The sequence below is a fragment of the Trichechus manatus genome, unplaced genomic scaffold, assembly GCF_000243295.1.
Source record: "Trichechus manatus latirostris isolate Lorelei unplaced genomic scaffold, TriManLat1.0 scaffold00276, whole genome shotgun sequence".
NCBI lineage: Eukaryota > Metazoa > Chordata > Mammalia > Sirenia > Trichechidae > Trichechus > Trichechus manatus.
Window position 1 is genome coordinate 1,723,096 of NW_004444212.1, and position 25,981 is coordinate 1,749,076.

Genomic DNA, 25,981 nt, shown 5'->3' on the forward strand with positions numbered 1-25,981 from the left:
ACAAGATACTGCTAAACCTCAACAACAAAAAGACAAATAACCCAATTAAAAAATGGGCAAAGGATATGAACAGGCACTTCACCAAAGAAGATATTCAGGCGGCTAACAGACACATGCAGAAATGCTCACGATCATTAGCCATTAGAGAAATGCAGATCAAAACTACAATGAGATATCATCTCACCCCAACAAGGCTAACCTTAATCCAAAAAACACAAAACAGTAAATGTTGGAGAGTTTGTGGAGAGACTGGAACATTCATACTCTGTTGATAGGAATGTAAACTGGTACAACCACTTTGGAAATCGATTTGGCGCTTCCTTAAAAAGCTAGAAATAGAAGTACCATATGATTCAGCTATCCCACTCCTTGGAATATATCCTAGAGAAACAAGAGCCATCACACGAATAGATATATGCATACCCATGTTCATTGCAGCACTGTTCACAATAGCAAAAAGATGGAAGAAAACTTGGTGCCCATCAATGGACGAATGGATAAACAAATTATGGTATTTCCACACAATGGAATATTACACAATGATAAAGAGCAATTATGAAGCTGTGAAACATCGTATAACATGGTGGGATCTGGAACTTATTATGCTGAGTGAATTTAGTCAGTCACAGAAGGACAAATACTGTATAAGACCACTATTATAAGAACTCAAGAAAAGGTTTAAACAGAGAAGAAAAGATTCTTTGATGGTTCTGAGGGTAGGGAGGGAGGGTGAGTTTTATTCCCTAACTAGATAGTAGATAAGAATCATCCTAGGTGAAGGGAAGGACAGCACACACTACAGGGGAAGTCAGCACAACTGGACTAAACCAAAGCTAAGAAGTTTCCTGAATACAATCAAATACTTTGAAAGAGAGAGTAGCACAGATGGGGGGGGGTCTGGGGACCATGCTTTCAAGGGACATCTGTGTCAATTGGCCTAACAAAGCTTATTAAGAAAATGTTCTGCATCCTACTTTGGTGAGTGGAGTCTGGGGTCTTAAAACCTTCAGAGTGGCCATCTAAAATGCTTCAATTGGTCCCAACCTCTTGGAGTAAAGGAGAACAAAGAACACCAAAGACACAAGGAAAGTATTAGCCCAAGAGACAGAAAGGTCCACATAAACAAGAGACTTCATCAACCTGAGACCAGAGGAACTAGATGGTGCCTGGCTACCACCAATGAACGTCCAGACAGGGAACACAACAGAGAGTCCCTGATGGAGCAGTAGAACGATGGGGTGCAGAACTCAAATTCTAGTAAGAAGACCAGACTTAATGGTCTGACTGAGACTGGAGGTGCCCCAGAAAGCATGGCCCCTGGACTCTCTATCACCCCAGAACTAAAACAATTTATGAGGCCAACTGTTCAGACAGGGATTGGACAGGACTGTGGGACATAAAGTGATACTTGTGAAGAGGGTGTTTCTTAGTCAGGTAGATACAAGAGACCAAAGGGGCAGCTTCTGGCCAGAAGTGAGATATGAAGGCAGAGAGAATTAGGAGCTGGTTGAATGGTCATGGGGAATCAGGGGAGGAAAGGAGGAGTGTGCTGTCGCAGAATGGTGTGAGCAATTAGGGTCTCATAACAATGTATGTAAAAAAAAATTTTGTATAGGAGACTAACTTGAAATGTAAACTTCATTTAATTACAATAAAAAAAATAAATGGATCAAAAAATATATACATCACACAAACAGTAACCAAAATAGAGTAAGGTGTCAGTAGTAATTTCTGATAAAATAGACTTTAAGTCAAATCCGTTATTAGAGACAAGGAAGTGCATTATAAAATGATTAAAGGATCAATCCACCAAGAGTACATAACCATAATAAATATTCATGCATCCAATGACAGAGCTCAAAAATACACGAAACCAACTTTGACAGAATTGAAAAGAGAAATAGATAGTTCTACAATAATTACAGGAGACTTTAACACACCACTTTCAAAGATGGACAGAACACCTAGAAAAAAACTCAGCGAAGATACAGAAGATCTAAATAACATAGTCAACCAACTCTACTTCATACACATATGCAGAACATACCACCCAACAGCAGCACAGTGCCCATTCTTCTCCAATGCACATGTACCATTCTCCAGAATAGACTATCTACTAGATCACAAAGCAAGCTTCAATACATTTGAAAATTTCCACATAATACAAAGCATCCTCTCTGATCCTAAGGCTATAAAACTAGAAGTAAATAACAGAAAGAACAAGAAAAAAATTAAATACATGGAAACTGAATAATACTTTACTTAAAAATTATTCAGTAATAGAAGTAATAAAAATGAAACTAAAAAATTCCTAGAATCAAATGAAAATGAAAACACAACATGCCAAAACATTTGGGACACAGCAAAAGCAGTGATCAGAAGAGAATTTATGGCAATAAAGGCACACATCACAAAACAGGCAAGGGGCAAAATCAATTGTTTATCCCTACAATTTGAACAAGTAGAAAAGGATCAGCCAAACAAGTCTACAATCAACACCCCCCCCAAAAAAAAGAAATAATAAAGATGAGAGCAAAAGTAAATGAAACAAAAAAATAGAATCAACAAGACAAGGTGTTGATTCTTTAAGAAGATCAATAAAATTGACCAACCACTGGCCAAACTGAAAAAGGGAAAACATGAGAAGATGAAAATAACCAAAATAAGAAATGAGATGGGTGACATTACAACAGAATCAACTGAGATAAAAAGAATCATAACAGAATATTTTGAAAAATTGCACACCAACAAATTTGAAAACCTAGAAGAAGTGGACAAATTTCTAGAAACACACTACCTACCTAAACTAACACAAATAGAGTTAGAAAATTATAACAGACCCACAACAAAATAAGAAATTGAAGATGTCATAAAAACACCCCCTCTGCCCAAAAAAAGCCCAGTCCCAGATGGCTTCACTGGAGAATTGTACCAAACATTCAGAGAAGAGTTGACAGTAACTCTACTCAAACTATTCAAGAACATAGAAAAGGAAGGAATACTCCCTAATTCATTCTATGAAGACAGTATAACCTTGATCCCCAAACCAGGCAAAGACACCACTAAAAAAGAAAATTACAGACCAGTATTTCTAAAGCACATAAATGCAAAAAATCTCAACAAAATTCCAGCCAACAGAATTCAAGAGCATATAAAAAAAAAGTAATACATCATGATCAAGTTGGATTCAAACCTAGGGTGTAAGGATGGTTCAACATTATAAAATCAAACTGTGTAATTCACCACATAAATAAAATAAAGTTAAAGAATCAGATGATCATCTCAGTTGACACAGAAAAGGCATTTGGTAAAATCAACACCCTTTCCTGATAAAAACTCTCAGCAAAATAGGAATAAAATGGAAATTCCTCAACATACTTAAGGCCATATATACAAAACCAATAACCAACATTTTTCTCAATGGAGAAAATTAAGAGCTTTCCTCTTGAGAATGGGAAGGAGACAAGGATGCACTTTATCATCACTCCTATTCAATATTTTACTGAAAGTTCTAGATAGAGCATTAAGGCAAGAAAGGGAAATAAAGTGTATCCAAATTGGAAAGGAAGAAGTAAAAATAACCTTATCTCACAGCTGACATGATCCTATACATAGAAAATCCCAGAGACTCCACAAGAAAGTTACTGGAACTAATAGAAAGGTTCAGTAAATTGGCAGTGTTCAAAATTAACATACAAAAATCAGTTGGGTTCCTCTACACTAACAAGGAGGACTCTGAAAAGAAAATAAAAAAATCAATACCATTTACAATAACCCCCCAAAGGATAAAATAACTAGGAATAAACCTAACCAGGAGCGTGAAAGACTTATGGAAGGAAAACTATAAAACACTACTACAATAAACGAAAGGAGATCTGCATAAACGGAAAAACATTCCATGCTCATGGATTTGAAGACTCAACATTGTGAAAATGTCACTACTACCAAAAGCGATCTATAGATATAATACAATCCCGATCCAAATTCCAACAACCTTCTTTAATGAAATGGAAAAACTAATCTCCAACTTTATATGGAAAGGAAAGAGGCTCCGAATAGCTAAGGCAATATTAAAGAACAGAGTAGGAGACCTCTCACTTCCCCATCTCAAAACCTACTATACAGCCACGTTAATCAAAACAGCCTGGTACTGGTACAATGCCACACACATAGACCAATGGAATAGAATTGAAAATCCAGAAGTAGATCCATCCATCTACGGGTAGCTGATCTTTGACAAACGGTCAAAGTCCATTCAATGGGGAAGAAACAAACTCTTTAACAAATGGTGTTGGCAAAACTGGATATCCATTTGCAGTAAAATGAATCAGGATCCATACTTCACACAATGAACAAAAACTAACACAAAATGACTCAAAGACCTAAAAGTTAAAGCTAAAACTATGAAGTTCCTGGAAGATAACGTACAGTGAAAACTAAGGGAACTAATTTTTGGCATTAGTCTATCAAAACTAAAAATGCATGAATGACAGAAGATAAATTAGACAACTGGGACCTCCAAAAATTAAATACTTATGCTCAGTAAAAGACTTTACCAAGAGAGTAAAAAGAGAACCTACAGATTGGGAAAAAATCTTTGGCAATGACATATCCGATAAGGGTCTAATCTCTAAACTATATAAAAAACTTCAACAATTCAACAACAAAAAGACAATGCAATCCAAAAATGGGCAAAGGACATAATAAATACTTGACCAAAGAGGACATTCAGGTTCCCAACAAACACATGAAAAGATTCTTGAGATCATTAACCATAAGAGAGATGCAAGTCAAAACTACAATGAGATACCATCTCACCCCTGCAAAAATGGCAATGATCAAACAAACAAAAAAAACAAATGCTGCCAAGGTTGTGGGAGGACTGTAACTCTTAAATATACTGCTGGTGGGAATGTAAAATGGTACAACCACAATGGAAAATGGTATGGCACTTCCTTAAAAATCTAGAGATAGAAATGCCATATGATCCAACAATCCCCCTCCTAGGTATATATCCTAAGGAAATATGAGTAGTGACACAAATAGACATATGCACACTCATGTTCATTGCAGCATTATTTGCAATAGTAAAATGATGGAAATAACCTGAGTGCCCATCAACAGATGAATGGATTAACAAATTGTCCTACCTACATACAATGGAATGCTACACAACTGTAAAAAAGTAACGAAGGGTCTATGAAACATGTGATAACATAGATGAATCTGGAGGATATTATGCTGAGTGAAACAAGCCAATCACAGAAGGACAAATATTGTATGGTCTCACTTTTATAAAAATTCAACAAGAGGTATACACATAGAAAGCAACATTCTTTGATTGCCACCAGGGATGGGAGGGGGAGGGAAGGGGAATCACTTTCTAGGTAGCAGACACTAGTTATTTTTGGTGAGGGGAAAGGCAATACTCAATTTGGTGAAGTTGCACAACCTGTCCAATGTAAGTGAAGACACTAAGAAGTACACAAGAATTAGGGACAAATTTGATAAATGCTATAACGTAATACAATAATAACAAACAAAAAATATGTATGTGGTTACAAAGGTAGATATGTTTGCATACACATGCATAGGAAGGCATCTGTGAGTATATGAGTATGCAGGTACAGGTGTATCTGTAGCTATATGTGTATACATGTTTACGTGCACCATATATATTCATATATGTAATAAACCACATAGTGGGCACAGATACAGGTACTGTGTAGATACAACCAAACACCTCATGGGATAGGTTTACTGGATTTGAAGGCTTGGGAGCATAGTGATAACTCGGTCAATTGGCATAACATAGTTCATATAGTGTTCTACATCCTAGTTTGGTGAGTAGCTTCTGGTGATTTAAAAGCTTTTGAGCAGCCATCTAAGATACAACTATTGGTCTCTACTCAACTAGAACAAAAGAGAATGAAGGAAACCAAAGACTCAAAGAAGAAACTACTTCACAGGACTAACAGCCCTCATGAAACACAGCCTCATCTAGCCCGAGACCAGAAGTGCTAGATGGTGCATGGGTACTACCACTGATCATTTTGACGAGGGACACAGTAGAAGGTCCGGAACAGAAAGCGAGAAAAATTTAGAACAAAGCTCAAATTCCTGAAAAAGTTCAGACTTACTTGACTAATAGAGACTGGAGTAACCCCCAAAACTATTGCCCTAAGATTCCCTTTGAACTTGGAGGAACTAAAGCCACTCCCGGTAGTCACCCTTCATCCAACTAATAAATTGGATTATAAAATGAACAACACTATCCACCTGTGAATACTGTACTTCCTTAAATAATCAACTATATCAGACCAAATGGTCAACATTTACCCTAAAACAAAGAAAAGAAGCTAAGGAGGGGTAGGGAAGCTAGATTAATGGAAACAACAAAAAGAATGGAAATAACAAGAATGTTGACATGTTATGAAAAATGTAACAAATTTCATAGAACAAGTTGTATAGAAGTTGTCAAATGGGACCTTAATTTGCTATGTAAACTTTCACCTAAAACACAATAAAATATTTAAAAAAATAGTACCAGTTATGGATTTTTGTATGCTATGAATCTTTTCCCCAAACCTGCAAAGTAGGGCAGATGACTACTTTTATTTTACAGATTAGAAAACAGCTCAGAGACTGATTAACTTGCTTGAAGGCCAGAAGGCTGCAGAAATAGAATTCAAATCCAGACCAGTTTGACTCCAAATCTGAGCTTTTCCCTACTATCTCATATTTCCTTTCTAGCTCTTTTTTTTTTTTAAATCTCAGACGCAAAATTGCAGATGTGGCTCATTCGAAACTACGCAAAGAAGGAGTTCTCCTCTCCATAGCAGTAAATGCAATGATTAACATTAGAAAATTATTCATCTTTGTCACCATTGTCCAGATTAAATAGCCATATGAACACTGAAACAGCACTTTTGTGATTTGGGTGATTGGTATTTATGACCCTTAATGAGACATAATACAGTCATTTGTGCAAACAGTAAGCATATCCTCTACCTCCTTTGTCAAGTAGCCAAGTAGAAATTTACATGGGCTACACATAGAATTACAGCAGTCTACAGCTCATCTTGTAGTATCAGGATTTAAATAGCTGCAGATATCATAATTTTTATTCATTCCTATTTGAGATCTTTAAGTCTATATAAAATGTTTTTCCAACTATTCATTTAATTAAACTTTTCAATTGTGAGGTAATCATAGACTCACATGTGTATGCAATAAATAATACAAAGAGCTCCTACGTGCCCTTGATCTAGATTCCCTCAGTGATATTATTGAGCAAAACCATACTACAGTATCACAACCAGTATATTGACATTAATGCAATCCACTGATCTTGTTCAGATTTCCTAATTTACTATACTCCTTATGTGTATATTTAGTTCTATGAAATTTTTTCACGTGTGTAGTTTTGTGTATCCACCACCACAGTTAGGATACAAAACAGTTCCATCATCTCAAGGATCCCTCCTGTTGCCATTTTATAAACACGCCCACTTTTCTCCTTCCTCTCCTCCCCTGTTCTCCCCTCCATGTACCCCCCACCCCACCAAGTCTTTAACCTTGACAACTACTAACATGTTTTCCATTTCTATCGTTTGTCATTTCAAGAGTGTTATGTAAATGGAACTAGACAGTATGTAACATTTTGAGATTGGCTTTTTTCACTCAGCATAATTCTCTGGATATTTATCCAAGTCATTGCATGTATCAACAGTTCATTCCTTTTTATTGCTGAGTAGTATCCTATGGTATGAAGGTACCAGATTTTGTTTAACCATTTACCCATTGAAGGACATTTGAGTTGTTTCCAGCTTTTGGCTATTAAGAATAAAGCTGCTTTAAACCTTCATGTACAGGTATTTTGTGAATATAAATTTTAATTTTTTCCTGGCATAAATGCTTAAAAGTGTAATTGCTGAGTCATATGGTAATTAAATGCTTGACTTTATAAAAAACTGCTGAGCTGTTTTCCAGAGTGGATGTATCACTGTCCATTCCACATCAGTGTTAAGAGTGACCCAGTTTCTTCTCCCTTTTATAGCTTTGAAAGAGGCTGCATGGGAATTTCACATTTATTGTTTATTGTCAGCTCAGGTACTGTGGTATTGTCAATGCATAGCTTGCATAGTTCACTTTTGCATGCTCCCATGATTCTGATTTATTTTCCTTCTCTCTTTCCTCTTGTTTTCCCATGATTTTAAAAGTTTAAAATTAACCGAAGTTCCTCTTTGTGAGGTAGAACAACAAGTGATAGAATCTGGAAATAAAATGCCTGAACAAAGAAAAATCATCTTGTGGCCAAAAGCAGGATGGTGTCAAACGGTCAACATACCTGGAGTGTGGTTAATGTGGCCGGCCACCCGAGAGGGGAACCCGCATTCTGCAAATTCCTTGGACTTCGATTTCTTCGTATATAATTCTCTGATCAGCCTCTAGACCGGTAGGCAGATTTTGGAGGAGCTCATTCCCCTCTGTCTCCTGTTTATCGACATACAATGAAAACCCTCTTGCTACTCACCTCACCCCTGTCTCAGTATTGGCTTCTGCGGCAGGCGGCTCAGACGTGCCATTGCAGTAACAGCGTTCGGCGTTGTCACTATTACTTTTTTAGCCATTCTGATAGGTGTGTGGTGTAGTAATATCTCATTGTGGTTTTAGTATGCATTTACTAATGACTAATGAACATCTTTACTGTGCTCATTCTTCATCTGTGTATCTACTTCTGTGAGATATCTGTTCATATCTTTTGCCCATTTCCTAATTGGATCATTTGTTTTCTACTGTTGAGTTTTCAGATTTCCTTATATAGTCTAGATATTAGTCCTTTTTCTATATTTGATTTAATAATATTTTCTCCCAGTCTGTAGCTTGTCCTTTTATCATCTTAACAGAATCTTTTGCAGGGCAAAAGTTTTTAATTTTAATCAAGTCCAATTTATCAATTTTTTCCTTTTATTGATTGTGCTTTTGTGTTAAGTCTAAGAACTCTTTTCCTAGCCCTAGATCTCAAAGATTTTTCCCCCTAAAGTGTTACATTTTGCATTTAAGTTGTGATCAAACTTACATTAATTTTTCTTTAAGGTATAAAATAGGTTGGGATTCATTTTTTTCTTTCTTATAAATGTCCAATTGTTCCAACACCATTTATTGAAAAGTCTCTCTCTTCCCCATTGAATTGCTTTTGCACTGTTGTCTAAAATCAATCTGGTATATTTTTGTGGGTCTATTTCTGGGTTCTCTCTATTCTATTGATTTCTGTATCTATCACTCCACCAATACCATACTTTCTTGATTATTATACTGTCTTAGTCATTTAGTGCTGCTCTAACAGAAATACCACAAGTGGACGGCTTTTAACAAAGAGAAATTTATTCTCTCACAGTCTAGTAGGCTACAAGTCCAAATTCAGGGCATCAGCTCCAGGAGAAGGCTTTCTCTCTCATTCACTCTAGAGGAAGGCCCTTGTGATGCATAAATCTTCCTTGGTCTGGAAGCATCTCAGCACAGGAACCTCAGGTCCAAAGGATGTACTCTGCTCCTGACACTGCTTTCTTGGTGGTATGAGGTTCCCATGTGTCTGCTTGCTTCTCTCTTTTAATCTCAATAGAGTTTGACTTAAGACACCGTCCAATCTTGTATACCTCATCAGTATAACTGCCATTAATCCATCTTATTAGATCATAGTGATTGAGTTTACAACACATGAAGAAATCACATCAGATTACAAAATGGTACACAATTATACAATACTGGGAATCATGACCCAGCCAAACTGACAGATATTTTGGGGGGACACAATTCAATCCATGGCATATACCTACATAATAATCCTTAATATTGGGTACCACGGTTCCTCCTACTTAATTTTTCTTTTTAAAGATTTAGATTCTCAGTCATGTAGTGCTTCTGTAACAGAAATACCACAAGTAGATGGCTTTTCACAAAGAGAAATTTGTTCTCTCACAGTCTAGTAGGCTACAAGTCCAAATTCAAGGCATCAGCTCCAGGGGAAGTCTTTCTCTCTCTCAGCTCTGGAGGAAGGTCCTTGCGATGCATCAGTCTTCCCTTGGTCTGGGAGCATCTCTGCACAGGAACCTGAAGTCCAAAGGATACGCTCTGCTCCCGGCACTGTTTCCTTGGTGGTATGAGGTCTCCTCTATGCTCGCTTCCCTTTCCTTTTTATCTCTCGAGAGATAAAACGTGATGCAGGCCACACCCCAGGGAAACTCCCTTTGCATTAGATCAAGGATATGACCTGGGTGAGGGTAGTACAATCCCACCCTAATCCTCTTTAACATAAAATTACAATCACAAAACAGAGGACAACCACACAATACAGAGAACCATGGCCTAACCAAGTTGACACATATTTTAGGGGACACAATTCAATCCATGACATTCAGTTATTTAAAAGATTGTGTTTTTTTTTCCATATAAATTTTAGAATAATCTTGTCTATGTCTACAAAAAACCTTGATGGAATTTTAATAGGAATTGCATTAAACCTATAGATTAATTTTGGGAATTGGTATCTTTACTATGTTGAGTCTTCCAATCCATGAGCTTATTATACCTCTCATTTATTTAGATCATCTTTGATTCCTTTAGTCAGCATTTTATAATTTTCAGCATATATATCCTGTACATTTTTTTGTTTGTTTAGTTTATACTTAAGTAATTTATTTTCTTTGGAGTGACTGAAAATGATACTGTGTGTCTCCTGTAGATTTTTACATGCTCATTGTTTGTGTATAGACGTGAGTGCTTCTTGCATTGACCCTGAATGCTGCAAACTTTCTAAACTGATTTATTGGTTTTTGGAGTGTTTTTGTTTGTTTGTTTATTTCTTCTTTTTGGTAGATTCCTTGGGTTATTTTCATGCCTTATGTACATAGGAACTTTTTTTTTTCTGTCCTTTCCTATCTGTATGCATTTTATTTCTCTTTCTTACCCTATTGGATTGGCTGGAACTTCCAGTATTATGTTGAATAAGAGTGGTGAGAGTGGATATACTTAACTTGTTCCTGATAATAGGAAGAGAGAATTCAGTCTTTATTAAGTATGATTTTAGTTGTAGGTATTTTGTAGATTGATTTTTTTGAGTTGAACTAGTTCTCCTCTATTTCTAACTTTCTGAGAGTTTTTTTTACCATGAACTGGTATTAGATTTTGTCAAATGTATTTTTTGTATCAGGAGCCCTGGTGGCACAGTAGTTAAGAGTTCTGCTGCAAACCAAAAAGTCAGCAGTTCAAATCCACTAGCCACCCCTTGAAAACCTTATGTAGCAGTTCTACTCTGTCCTATAAGTTTTTGATATAATTATATGATTTTTCTTCTTTAGCCTGATGAAATGGTGGATTATATTGATGAATTTTTAAATGTTAAACCAGTCTTGCATTCCTGGAATAAATCTCATCTGGTCATGGTTTTTATACACTGCTGGATTCAGTTTGCTAATATTTTGTTGAGGGTTTTTGTGTTTAAGTTTATGAAAAATTGTTGGCTTTATTATTTTTTATACTGTGTCTTTTTCTGGTTTTGGTTATCAGGTAATATTAGTCTCATAAAATGAGCTGTTAATTGTTTTATCCTCTGTATTGCCAGAAAAATGAACAAATCTGACTTGGAGAAGTACAGCCAGAATGATCCTTAGAAGTGAGGATGGTGAGCCTTTGTCTCATTTACTCTGAACAGGTTATCAGGAGGGACCAATCCCTGGAGAAGGACATTATGCTTCATAAAGTAGAAGGTCAGCAAAAAAGAGGAAGACTCACAACGAGATGAATTGACCCAATGGCTGGAACAATGGGCTCAAACATAGCAAGGATTGTGAGAATGGTGCAGGACCAGCAGTGTTTCATTCTGTTGTACATGAGTCAGAACCAACTCAATGGCATCTATCAGCAAATAACAATATCTGAAAAATTTTATGTAATAGGTGTTAATTCTTCCTTAAATGTTTGGTAAAATTCTCCAGTGAAGCCATCTGGGCCTGGGAATTTATTTTTTGAGTGCTTTATAATTACAAATTTCTTTAATGATTATAGAATTACTCATATTGTCTATTTCATCTTAGTTGAATTTTGATAATCTGTGGTTTTCAAGAATTCGTTCTTTTCTTCTTTTTTTTAATTTTATTGTGTTTTAGGTGAAAGTTTACAGCACAAATTAGTTTCTCAATCAAAAATTTATACACAAATTGTTTTGTGACATTGGTCGCAATCCCCACAATGTGTCAGGACTCTCCCCCTTTCCCTTTACACCCCAGGTTTCTTGTGTCCATTTGTCCAGGTTTCCTTTCCCTTCCTGCCTTCTTGTCTTTGCTTTTGGAAGGTATTGTCCAACTGGTCTTGTATACTTGATTGCACTAAGAAGCATATTCTTTATGCGTGTTATTGTTTAATTTAAAGGCATGTATAATCTTTGGCTAAAGAGTAGACTTCGGGAGTAGCTTCAGTTCTGAGTTAGCGGGGTGTCTGTGGTTCATAGTCTTGGGGATTCTGCCAGTTTCTGTCAGACCAGTAAATATGGTCTTTTTTTGTGAATTTGAATTTTGTTCTACATTTTTCTCCCACTCTGTCTAGAACCCTCTATTGTGATGCCTGTCAGAGAGGTTGATGTTTGCAGCTGGGCACCATCTAGTTCTTCTGGGCTCAGGCTGCTGGAGGCTGTGGTTCCTGCGGACCCTTAGTCCTCTGGAGTAGTATTTTCCTTGTGTCTTTGATTTTCTTCATTCTCCTTTGCTCTGAACATGATGGGACCAATAGATGTATTTTAGATAGCCACTCAAAAGCTTTTAGGATCCCAGTAGCTACTCACCAAAGTAGGATGTAGAACTTTTTTAATGAACTATGTTATGCCAATTGACCTAGATGTCCACTGAGACCATGGTCCCCAGCCCTCTGCCCCAGTAACTCAGTTCCTCAAGGTGTTTGGATGTGTCTAGGTCTGTCTTGGAAGAAGTACAACCAGAATAGTCCTTAGTAACAAGGATGAGGAGACTACATCTTACATACTTTGGACATGTCAGGAGAGATCAATCCCTGGAGAAGGATATCATGCTTGGTAAAGTAGAAGGTCAGCAAAATAGAGGAAGACCCTCAGAGAGATGGACTGACATAGTGGCTACAACAATGGACTCAAGCATAACAACAATTGTGAGGATGGTGCAGGACCGGGCAGTGTTTCGTTCTGTTCTTCATAGGGTGGCTATGAGTTGGAACCGATTCAAAGGTACCTAACAACAACAACAGGGAGCTCCTATGACTTTTCCTTGGTCAAATTGTGCTGACTTCCCCTATATTGTGTGTTGTCTTTCCCTTCACCAAAGTTAACACTTATCTATGATCTAGCTAGTGATTCCCTCCCATCTTCCTTGTAACTATCAAAGACTGTTTTTTTCTGTGTGTAAACCTTTTCTTGGGTTTTTATGATAATGATCTCATACAATATTTGTCCTTTTGTGATTGGCTTATTTCACTCAGTGTAATGCCCTCCAGATTCATCCAGGTTGAGAGACGTTTCGCAGATTCATCATTGTTCTTTATTGTTCCTTAGTATTCCATTGTGTATATGTACCATAATTTGTTTATCCATTCATCTGTTGATGGACACCTAGGTTGTTTCCATCTTTTTGCTATTGTAAATAATGCTGCAATGATGCATTTTAAGGAGGTGCCATATCTTTTTCCACAGTGGTTGTACCATCTTACAGTCCCACCAGCAGTGCATAAGATTTCCAATCTCCCCACAGCATCTCCACTGTTTGTTATTTTCTGTTTTTTTGAGTAGTGCTTGTAATGTTGGGGTGAAATAGATCTCATAGTAGTTTTGATTTGCATTTCTCCAATGGCTAACGATCATGAGCATTTCCTCGTGTCTGTTAGTTGCCTGAATGTCTTCTTTGGTGACATGTCTGTTCATATCCTTTGCCTATGTTTTGCTTTCCTTTCTTCTAAGTAGTCAAACTTATGAGTGTAAAGTTGTTCATAGTATTCCCGTTATCTTTTTAATGACTGCACAGACTGTAGTGATAGTCCTCATTTTATTCCTGATATTGATGGTTTGTATCTTTTCTCTTTTAATGTTTGTCAGTTTTGCTAGAGTTTTATCAATTTTATTTATTTACTTCTTCATTAAAAATCTGCTTTTGGTTTCATTGAATTTCTCCATTGTTTTCCTGATTTCAATTTCAGTGATTTCTGCTTGTGTTTTTATTATCTCCTTCCTACTGCTTGCTTTGGGTTTCTTTGCTCTCCTTTTTAAAAAAACTTTTAAATTTGAACCAGGCAACAGTAACCAATCTCTTTATATATGAGATAAAACAAACTATCATGTTTCCAGGTAAGTAAGTGACAATCCTCGTTTACATTAGAAATTTGACCATTTAGCTCTCATGTATTTATTGAGCAACAACTAGTTATTCAGCACAGTTCCTGACTATTACACATTTTTTTCAACTATATTCAAATTTATAGAATAAACAAAGCTTATGGTAGCACTAACATTAAAATTTTTGTTAATGATTTAAACATATATTTATAATAGGTTAAATTGACTTTTATGGCTTTCTGGTTATTTTTTAACAATTTAACTCAACTTAATATTCATACTCAAAATAATGTGACATTAGGGAATTTCTGGATTTTACCATTTATAAGTTATTCCTTTCAATATAGAACTAATCTCAATTTAAAAACTATATAAAGATATGATGAACTTTTCAGCATCTTCTTTGATGCTTTCCACATCACCAAACTATTCTGGTGGAATTGATCTATGAGTAAAATACATATATTAATTTGAAAGGGCATATTTGATTATCTTTTAGTAACTGAAATGCTCTCTCTAGTTTGAATTCCCTCTCACAAATATTACAATAAAACAAAAAGATAGGTACAAACAGCATATTTCAAACCATATGGGATTATTTATTCAATGAAGAATTTCTCTTATGATTTATCTAAATACCAGACCCCACTCAAATTTGCTGAGAAATCTTAAAAGGCCATGAACACTTACCCTATTTTGAAGTGGCATTAGGGAATAGGTGGATTTGATCAATTACTGTTTAATTCCTCTAATACAGAAATAATCTGAATCAGAAAACTATATAAAGATATAACAGTTAGGTCTCACCTTTGAAAATATTATTCTTTATTCAACATATTCTTTTATTCATGTATTTATTCTTATTTAACAAATAAATGAATTAAGAAATAGGAAAATGCAATTTACAGACACTTATCACAGCTTTCATGAAATTTACAGACTAGTGAGGAAAGTAATAAATGAACCTTCATTAGGTGCTTATTGTGTGCCAGGCACTGTTAAAATTTCCCAACAGATATTAACTCATTTTTAATTTTACAGCAACCATATGAAGTTGGTATTATTATTATTATTTGAAATATTGGAAAACTGAGTCACTTTATGACAAGAACTGCCTGCTTAATGGGCTGTGTTATCCTTCTCTTTGGTCCTACACAAAAATACAAATACATACATATGTGTGTATATACAGGCACACCTCATTTTATTGCACCTCACTTTGCTGACCTTCACAGATATTGAATTTCTTATTTAGTGAAGGTTCCTGGCAATCCTGTGTTGAACAAGTTTATCAGCATCATTTTTCCAACAGTATGTGCTCATTTCGTGTCTCTGTGTCACATTTTGGTAATTCTCACAATATTTCAATTATTTCTTTATTATTATATCTGTTATGGTGACCTGTGATCAATGATCTTCGATGCTACTATTGTAATTGTTTTGGGGTGCCATGAACTGCACCCATATAAGATAGCAAACTTAATTGATAAGTGTTGTATGTGTTCTGACTGCTTCACTGACCAGCTGTTACCCTCTCTGTCTCCCTCTCCTCTGGCCTTTCTATCCGCTGAGACACAACAATATTGGAATTAGATCAATTAATAACCCTACAAAGGCCTCTAAATGTTCAAGTGAAAGGAAGAGTTGTGCTTCTGTCACTTTAAATTAAAAGCTAGAAATGATTACTCTTAGTGAGGAAGCACTTTGAAAGCCACGATAGGTCGAGAGCTAGGCTTGTTGAGCCTAACAGCCAAGTAATGAATGCAAAGGAAAAGTTCTTGAAAGAAATTAAAAGTGATACTCCAGTGAACACACGAATAGTAAGAAAGTGAAACAGCTTTATTGTTGATATGGAGAAAATTGTAATGGTCTGGATAGAAGATCAAACCAGCCACAACATTCCCTTAAGCCAAAGCCGAACCCAGAGCAAGGACCTAACTCTCTTCAATTCTGTGAAGGCTGAGAGAGATAAAGCAGCTGCAAAACAAAAGTTTGAAGGTAGCAGAGGTTGGTTCATGAGGTTTAAGGAAAGAAGCCGCTTCCATAACATAGAAGTGCAAAGTGAAGCAGCAAGTGCTGATGTAGAAGTGCAGCAAGTTATCCAGAAGATTTAGCTAAGATAATTGATGAAGGTCGCTACACTAAATGACAGATTTTCAATGTAGATGAAACAGCCTTATGTTGGAAGAAAATGCCATCTAGGACTTTCATAGATACAGAGGAGAAGTCAATGCCTGACTTCAAAACTTCAAAGGACAGGCTGACTCTCTTGTTAGGAGCTAATGCAGTTGGTGACTTTAAGTTGAAGCCAATGCTCATTTACTATTCCAAATATCCTAGGGCTCTTAAGAATTTTGCTAAATCTATTCTGCCTGTACTGTATAAACAGAACCACAAAGCCTGGATGACAGCACATCTGTCTACAACATGGTTTACTGAATATTTTAAGCCCACTGTTGAGACTTACTGCTCAGAAAAAAAGATTCCTTTCAAAATAATTACTGCTTGTTGACAACTCACCTGGTCACTCAAGAGCTCTAATAGAGATGTACAAGGAGCTTAATGATGTTTACATGCCTACTAATACAATGTCCATTCTGCAGCCCATAGATCAAGGAGTAATTTCACCTTTCAAGTCTTATTATTGGAGAAATACATTTTGTAAAGCCATAGCTGCCATAGATAGTGCTTCCTTTGATGGATCTGGGTAAAGTAAACTGAAACGTTCTGAAAAGGATTCACCAGTCTAGATGCCATTAAGAACATTTGTGATTCATGAGAGGATGTCAAAATATCAACATTAACAGGAGTTTGGGAGAAGTTGACTCCAACCCTCCCGGGTGTCTTCGAGGGATTCAAGACTTCGGTGGAGGAAGTAACTGCAGATGTGGTGGAAATAGCAAGAGAATAAGAATTAGATGTAGAGCCTGAAAATATGACTAAATTGCTACAGTCTCATGCTAGAACTTTAATAGATGAGAAGTTACTTCTTATACATGAGCAAAGAAAGTTGTTTCTTGAGATGGAATCTACTCCTGGTGAAGATGCTATGAACATTGTTAAAATTACAAAAAAAGATTTAGAATATTACATAAACTTAGTTGAAAAGCAGTGATAGGGTTTGAGAGAATTGACTCTAATTTTGAAAGAAGTTGTACTGTGGGTAAAATACTATCAAACAGCATTGCATGCTCTAGAGAAATCTTTTGTGAAAAGAAGAGTCAATCAATGCAGCAAACTTCACTGTTGCTTTATTTTAAGATTGTCCCTGCCACCCCAACCTTTAGCAACCACCACTCTGATCAGTCAGCAGCCATCAAAACTGAGGCAAGACCCTCCATTGACAAAAAGATGAAGACTCGTTAAAGGCTCAGATGATGGTTAGCATTTTTTAGCAATAATGTATTTTTTAATTAAGATATGTACATTGTCTTTTTAGACATAATGCTATTTCACACTTAATAGACTTCAGAATAGTGTAATCATAACTTTTATATGCACTGGGAAACTAAAAAATTTGTGTGACTTGCTTTATTGTGATGGCCTAAAACTAAACCTGCAATATCTCTGAGGTATGCCTGTATGCACACAGGCCAACTTCAAAGCATTCTAAATTTAATACTAATCAGATAAAAGCAAAAATGTATGACTTCTAAAAGAAAGAAAAAGTTTTAGAAAACTAATTGTATGGCTTAAAGGAAATGAGAAAATGATGAAAGGACTCGGTATATTTATGAATGTCATTTTTGAGAAAAGTCCCATAATTTTTGTGCAAGATATGAAAGAGTGGAGGAAGAGTTTGTCCTTTCATTAAGAAATAATACTACTATAATTGCTTGTTTACTCAAGTTATCTACAAAAATAAATAAACAAATACATTTTTTTGAAGAATGATGATGATTCAAAGAAGGCAGAAAAGAAGCTCTTGATTTCATGGTTGGTTTGAGAAAAGGCTAAAATAGTTTCTTTCTAACCCATATGAAAGGCTTTTATGAATAAGCAAACAGAACATCATTAGAAGAATTCTGTTAAAATTACCAATATGGCTTAAAGGACCTAATGACAGAATTGGAAAATGACTAAATGTAATTCACTTCAATTTAGTAGTAATTTACTGAATGTCTCTTAAGTGCAAGGCTCTACCAGATGTATGAGATATATATAAAAACATAAGACAAAATGCAAACACCAAATAAGGCTATACTTTCCTTGGAAAGAGATAAGCAGTTATCAAATCAGTATTTTTTATCTGAAATCATCAGATAAACTTCTCCATTTTTGCCAGTTTCTGTGGACCACAGACCCAGGATGACTGTCTACTTGTTACCACTATTCTGATGGGTTGGGATTTAAAAGTGGTCCCCTGCTCCATAACATTCTTATTGTCATATGAAATCTGCCATCACTGTGCTTTCATATCCAGTCTACACTCTGCTCTTATCTCCTTTGTCTCTGTTCCGTTCTTTGATTTATCTAAGTATATGCATGGTTCACCCACAGGAAAATGATTCAGAACCTTCTGATGATAGCATTGTATTATTTATTTTTTATTTTGTTAGAGTTTTCTATGTCTTCACTTGCTACCACCTCTGTTCATAGCAGAGTGCTGTGCAAGTCCTGTGCACTCAATAAGCGTTCATTAGTACCAAGTTCTAATTTTATAGATGGGAAATGTTTGGATTTTCAATAAAGGAGAAATCTAATTAAGCCTAATCTTTGTATAGATGCAAATCAAATCATGAAACAACTCAAGAATTAGTAATAGACAGTGTCTTAGTCATCTAGTGCTGCTATAACAGAAATACCACAAGTGGATGGCTTTAACAAACAGAAATTTATTTCTTCACAGTCAAGCAGGCTGAAAGTCTAAATTCAGGGCCTCAGCTCCAGAGGAAGGCTTTCTCTCTCTGTGGCCTTCTCAGCAATCTTCCCCTGGACTAGGAGCTTCTCCGCGCAAGGAACCCGGGTCCAAAGATGTGCTCTGCTCCTGGCACTTCTTTTCTTGGTGGTAGGAGGTCCCCCTGTCTCTGCTCACTTCTCTCTTTTATGTTTCAAGAGATTGCCTCAGGACACAATTGAATCTTATAGATTGAGTCCTGCCTTACTAACACAACTGCCTCCCATCCTCCCTCATTAACATCATAGAGGCAGGATTTACAACATATAGGAAAATCACACAATACTAGGAATCATGGCCCAGCCAAATTGACACACACTTTTTTTTTGGGGGACATAATTCAATCCATGACAGAAATGTGTATATATATATATATATATATATATATATACACATCTTGCAAGAAGTTGTGAGTTCAGTTACCTTAAACTCATAGTTTTATACGTAGGGAATATGACAGAGTGACAAGGAAAGGGGGAGCCCAAGCATAAACTTCTTCATCTTCCCAAAACATTTGAGAATCTAAAAAAAAAAAAAAAGATATGAACACATTATATAATAGAATATAAAGTTTTAAAAATTCTAAAGTTGGCAAGATGAGATTTTACATAGATTTAATGTTTATGAGCAGTTCTTCCGGATTTCCCCTTAGACGCCTGGTGCCATTTCTTTGATGATAAAATTGAACGCCTTAGCGGGCCAATAAATAAACAATCAAGTAGAATGACCCACAGTTGCCCCCAGGTGCCCTCTGGTATCCCATAGAAATCAAGGACCTAAAATCAATTTGAAGTAAAAACGCAAGGCAGCATGTAATTAAGCCGTACAGACAATTGCTCTTGACCTTCAAATTTTCATTTATTACATACCAATCTTGTTAAAGAATAAACAGTCACAGAATATGCTAAAGTTTATTTTAGTTTTTTTTTTTTTTAATTAAAGTATAACTTGCACACATAAAAGTGAACAAATCATAAGTATAAAGCAAACCAAGAGAAAACCAAACCAGCTGCCGTGGAGTTGGCTCCATCTCATGGCGATCCCACGTGTGTCAGAGAACTATGCTCCATAGGATTTTCAACTGGTAATTCTTCAAAATAAAGAGCCTGGTGGCACAGTGGTTAAGCGATTGGCTGCTAACCAAAAGATCAGTGGTTCGAACCCTCTAGCCAGTCTTTGGGACAAACATGTGGCAGTCTGCTTCCCTAAAGATTACAGCCTTGGAAACCTTATGGGGGCAGTTCTACTCAGTCTTATAGGGCTGCTATGAGTTGGAATCAACTCCTTGGCCACGCATTTAATTTTTCAAAAGTAGATTGCCAGGTTTTTCTTTCAAGGCACCTCTGGGAAGACTTCAACCTCCAACATTTTGATTAGCAGCTGAGCACCTTAAATGTTGCACAACCCAGTCATAAGTATATAACTTGCTAAATTCTCACAAAGTAAACTCACTTGTGTAACTATGACCCAGATAAAAGAGTAAGACATCACCAGCCCCCATCCCATGGCTCCTCCCTGCCACTAGCCCCTCAAAGGAAACTACTCTCTTGACCTCTACGAATTGCAGTTAGTTGTACCTGTATGTGATTTTTATATCAATGGAATGATGAAATGTGTACATTATAGTTGTGAGATTCATGGAGGTGACCGTGCAAGATTTATTTATTAAAAAGTTGTTGCTCTCAAAATAAGTAAATTGAATACTTTTTTAAAGAGGGAGCTCTTTGTATAACCTTCTGCCTTCAGCAGTGTATTTTCTAACAATGATGTGGAAAAAGAAAAAACCAAACCAAACCAAAACAAAACCCTCCCTCCCTCTTCTGATTTCAGCAGATTGCTGAAAACAATGCAACAAGTTGTTACTTGTCAGAAACACCTTCAAGTTCAGTATGGGATTATTGCCAGACAATATGTAACCACTGGACCCACGACAGGAAAGCACTTTCCATTCTTCTGTAAAACGTAGAGCAACTCACCTTTGAAGTTTTTATTGTAATGTACTGTCCTATTCAAAAAAGTAAGACATAGATTGGTTTTGATATTTCATTCTTAAAAAAATGTGGTGTTTCTTTCCCTATTAATGCTTAAAGAAGATTAGTTTTGCAGTTTAAATTTACTCTTGTTAGTAGTTCTAACACTCTTCTTAGTGATTCTTCTTGGTAGATTTGTCCACAGTTAAAATGTGCCTTAAAAAAAAAGAAAAACCCATTGCCCTCCAGTCGATTATGACTCATAGCAACCCTATAGGACAGAGTAGAACTGCCCCATATGATTTCAAAAGAGTGGCTGGTGGATTCGAACTGCTGACCTTTTGGTTAGCCGCCAAGCTCTTAACCACTATGCTACCAGGGCCCTAAACCAGTTGCTGTGGAGTCAGGTTCGACTCATAGATCTTACAATGCCTAGGGCTCCCAAAATAAGCCTAAACAATGTAAATTTAACCCTTTAATCATTGTTTATCACTTTTATTAAGTTGTTCATGTTTACAAGCAAGATTTTTTCAGTACTTAAGCTTTCCCCCCTAGAAGTGGCTGTGTTAAAGATAAGGCCATGTTTTCCTAAGATCCTAATGTCAATGATATTTACTGGTAAATACAGAATGCACATTGAGCTATTTAGATATTTGTCAATTGAGTTTCACATTTTTCCTTTTTGGTGCAATTCACGTACCTAGGACCATTATCCTTATTACCTTGAAAGGATTAATCTTACCTGGTGCAGGGAATATCTTTCATGGAGCTTAGGTATAAGAGAGAGAAAAATATGTTTTAGGTTGGTCCAAACTGAGCAAGTCTTAGAATATTTGGCAGACAAGAATAATGAAGTGATGCATGTTGTGTAATTTCATTCTTTTTTTGTTTATATTTCTTAACATAAATCTTCAGTCAGTAAACACTGATTATCTATGCATATTAATTTCAAAGTATGGCAACTTAATAGAGTGTCTCATGATTCTGAGGATATCCTGTAAATCTTTTTTGAACTGCTTGTTCAAAACTTCCAGAGATAATAGTTTTACTTCTTTACAGATTTTTGTTTGTTTTTCTGCCAACACAGTTTGAGAAAGGAACATACACACAGTAATCATATATGTCTGTGTACTTATGGTTGTTTTTTGCCTCCCAGGCTTTAAAAAAGGGAAGAATGATGTGCTAGAATGAGATACTATGTGATATCATGGAATCGTCTTCCTGGGAAATCTTAAAAAATAAGTTAGCTTCTTTATGTCTTTATTGGTTTATGTGGAATTGCATAAAAATGTACTATGCTACAACCTAGCAATAGTCCATTCAACTCAGAATTATGATTCTTAAAATGTCATCAATAGGTCTGTCTTATTAAACCATGATAGTTGTTTCAAGGGGTTGTTCATTGAGTAAGCAGTATTTCTTACTGCCCTATATGGATCTATCACTTGTGAATAAGTTTAACATTCTCTTGAGTCTATTAAAGACTTCATTCTGAAATACTTCTGCTTGAATAACAGGAAGTTCTGTACGTTAACTAAATGTAATATCAAACTAAGGAGATTTTTATATCAAACTTCTTTCTGAAGTCATTTTCTTTAAACTTCTGTTTCATAATTTGAGTCTTTCAGTATGTAGTGGAAGTGTTTCCTTTTTTTTTTTTTGTAATCAGTCAGGGGAACAGAGTAGAATAGTTAGATTTTATTTAAAAAGTTATAAATACAGACTTTTTCTCTATGTGATTTATTGTATTATGATCTAGTGAGAGCTTTACTTTTTTGTAATCATATTAATTGGGATCATCAAAATAAAGTAGACCTGTGGAAGTGCCAACTGCATTTTTAGAGTCCAAGAAAGTAATTATCTGTGTAATCAGATTATTTAGTTATATATTTTATTAAGCAAACACTTACTGTATGCCAGGTGCAGCTATAAGCTCTTTAACAATGTGTTTGTCCTCAAAAACAACCCTATACGGTAGGGGCTCTTATTGTCACTACTTTCCTTAAGATGAGCTGGGCCATAGAATGGTTAAGTAGCTGTCCAAGATTACACAGCTACCTCTTGGTGAAGGTAAGATTTGAAACCGGGTAGTCTGGCTCCAGTAGCTATGACCTTTGATATTACGCTGTGTTCCTAACATATTTATTCTAAAATGGAAAATGATCATCTTCATTAGTGTACTTCATAATAGGTAAAGCTACATCCTTTCCCCCAATCCTCCTCCTAAAAATCCTAGATGTTTCAGGAGAAAATGTTACTTACTTGGACAGAGTATATTTACAAGGCAAGGAGAGGCATTATAAATGAAAAACCTGTTCTTTTTTTTTTTGTAAATGGAAAAGATTTTCAAAGAAGTTCTCAATATTTTAAAATACTTCCAATGCTTTTCAGCAGTTGTTGAAAGTAAGGAAAAATGAAATTATGTTGATTGCATTAATATCAGCTCAATGCTGGTCTGTAATAGTACAGAAGAGCCATAACACGTATTGCCTAATACAAGTGGAAAAGACACAAGTAGTCCAGAATTCATTATTTGATAAACTTCATCTATAGCCAGTATTCTTTTTTCTTTAAAAAATAGTATCTTTACTCTTCCTTTGTAATGGAATCACTAGGAAAATAAATTGAAATAGTGACATATGTCTTTTCAGTTTTTTTTCTGATCAAGGATTTAAGGAAAGTTATAGCTACCAAAAAGTTGTAATTTCCCCACGATTTTGAGTTCAGAGGAACTTTGCTCAGGTATGACTGACTTGCTGGTAAGTATGAATAAAATATTTCAGATGATTAAATGTAACTTCTGAAATTATGATACATTTGAAACTGTACAGTTATACTCATTTAATTTTCTGGGCAAAGAATTGGCATTTGTTTGAGAATCAAGTTTTCCAACTGGTTGTATAAAGTATAAGCAGAAAATGGGGACACAGAAAGGCAGAATATCTTCCCATTGCCAATTTATTTCCTTCATGAGGCAATACTATGACTTTGCCTTGGATTACTGCCAATCTTATTATTCTTAAACTCTGTTATAAGTATATATGAAATTTTGAATTTTTTTTATAGTCTGTGGTTCCAGTGAGTCTGCATATCTTTAGTAATCTCGGCCAAGATATGAAATCAGATGTTTAATTAATTGTCTTATGTTTAAATTGTTTCCTTATGTTAAAGAGCATTGCAGGTATGTTAGATTTCCATATCATGAGAATTCCTTCTCCTATGAATGGGAAGAGCCTTCTGTAGACATGCCTTCATAGGTATGAGAGAAGGTGGTAGGGAGTAAACACTGGATTCATGGTCAGAGATCTTGGCTCAAATTTGAAGTCAGTAATTTGGCAGCTTGTATACTAGTCACATTATTTACTCTTTGTCAGGTTAACTTTTTAAAGTCTATCATACTACACATCCAATCTATCGCACAGGGTTATTGTGTAAAACAAATGAAATTATGTATATGAAGGTGCCATATAACTGAACGTTAAAAAACATATGCATAGGCATTTATGTATAGCATGTGAGCACACATATTGGCTTCCTGGGGCTACTGTAACAAAGTACCACAAAGTGGGGGGTCTCAAATAGCAGAAATTGATTGTCTCACAGTTCTGGGGCCAACAGTCCAAATTCAGAATGTCAGTTGGGCCACATTCTCTCTGAAGGCTGTAGGGGAAGATCCTCTCTTGCCTCTCCAAGCTCCTGGTAGTGCCAGGTTTTCCTTGGCTTGAAGCTGCGGCAAAATTCCATCTCTGGCTCTGTCTTCACATGGTCATCTTCAAAGACTATCTCCAAACAAGGTCATGTTCACAGATACTGGGGGCTAAGACTTCAACACATCTTTTTGAGGACACAATTCAATCATAGCAGTACTTATATATTTTTTAATGACCTGGAAAGGAGTCAAAGAGACCTACAAGAATGCATAAAATGTGATGAGAACAGTAATCAGACAAAGATGACAGAAACAGGAAGTAGGACCAGGGCAAGTGGAATGAGGAATGAGGTTAAGAAGCATATCTTCATGATTTGCATTCCCACTTGGTTCTGTTAACAGAACAGTTGTGTTAATTTCCTCTTGAACTTCAATTTCTTCTTTTTTTTCCATCTTACAGAGCCTGGATTTTGTTTGGGTGTCTCTTGCTTGTAACTCAGGGTGAATAAACATTGTCCCTTTTCTAGGTATAAGTCCTGATTGGCCTAAGCCAAGAATGGTGATACTGTTTATCTTGTCAGTGACTGGTCAATGAGACTAGAGCAGAGGAAGTGTTCCTAAAGGCTTCTGGAAAATGTTCCTTGGTCCTAAGATGGAAGGTACATAAGCCATGTTCTCTGCATTTTGTGTTGTCTGGATGTGATTCCTGGAACTGCCATAGTCATTTTGCTACCAGTTTGAGGATGCAACCAACCAATGCAGGATGAAGAGCAAGAGACCTGGTATGTGCATTTAGAGTCACCCAACTCCAGACCTTTGTAAAAATAATACTATTACTTTTTTAAATTGTACTTTAGGTGAAGGTTTACAGAACGAATAGTTTCTCATTAAACAGTAAGTACACATATTGTTTTATGACACTGGTTAATAACCCCATGACAGGTCAACTCTCTCCCTTCTCAATCTTTTTTTTCTTTTTGTGGTAAAAATATACACAGCCAAAGATACAACATTTCAAAAATTTCTACATGCACATTTCAGTGACATTAATTATGTTCTTCCAGTTGTGCTGCTATTCTCACTTTAGATGAAGTTTTACAGAACAAAATAGTTTC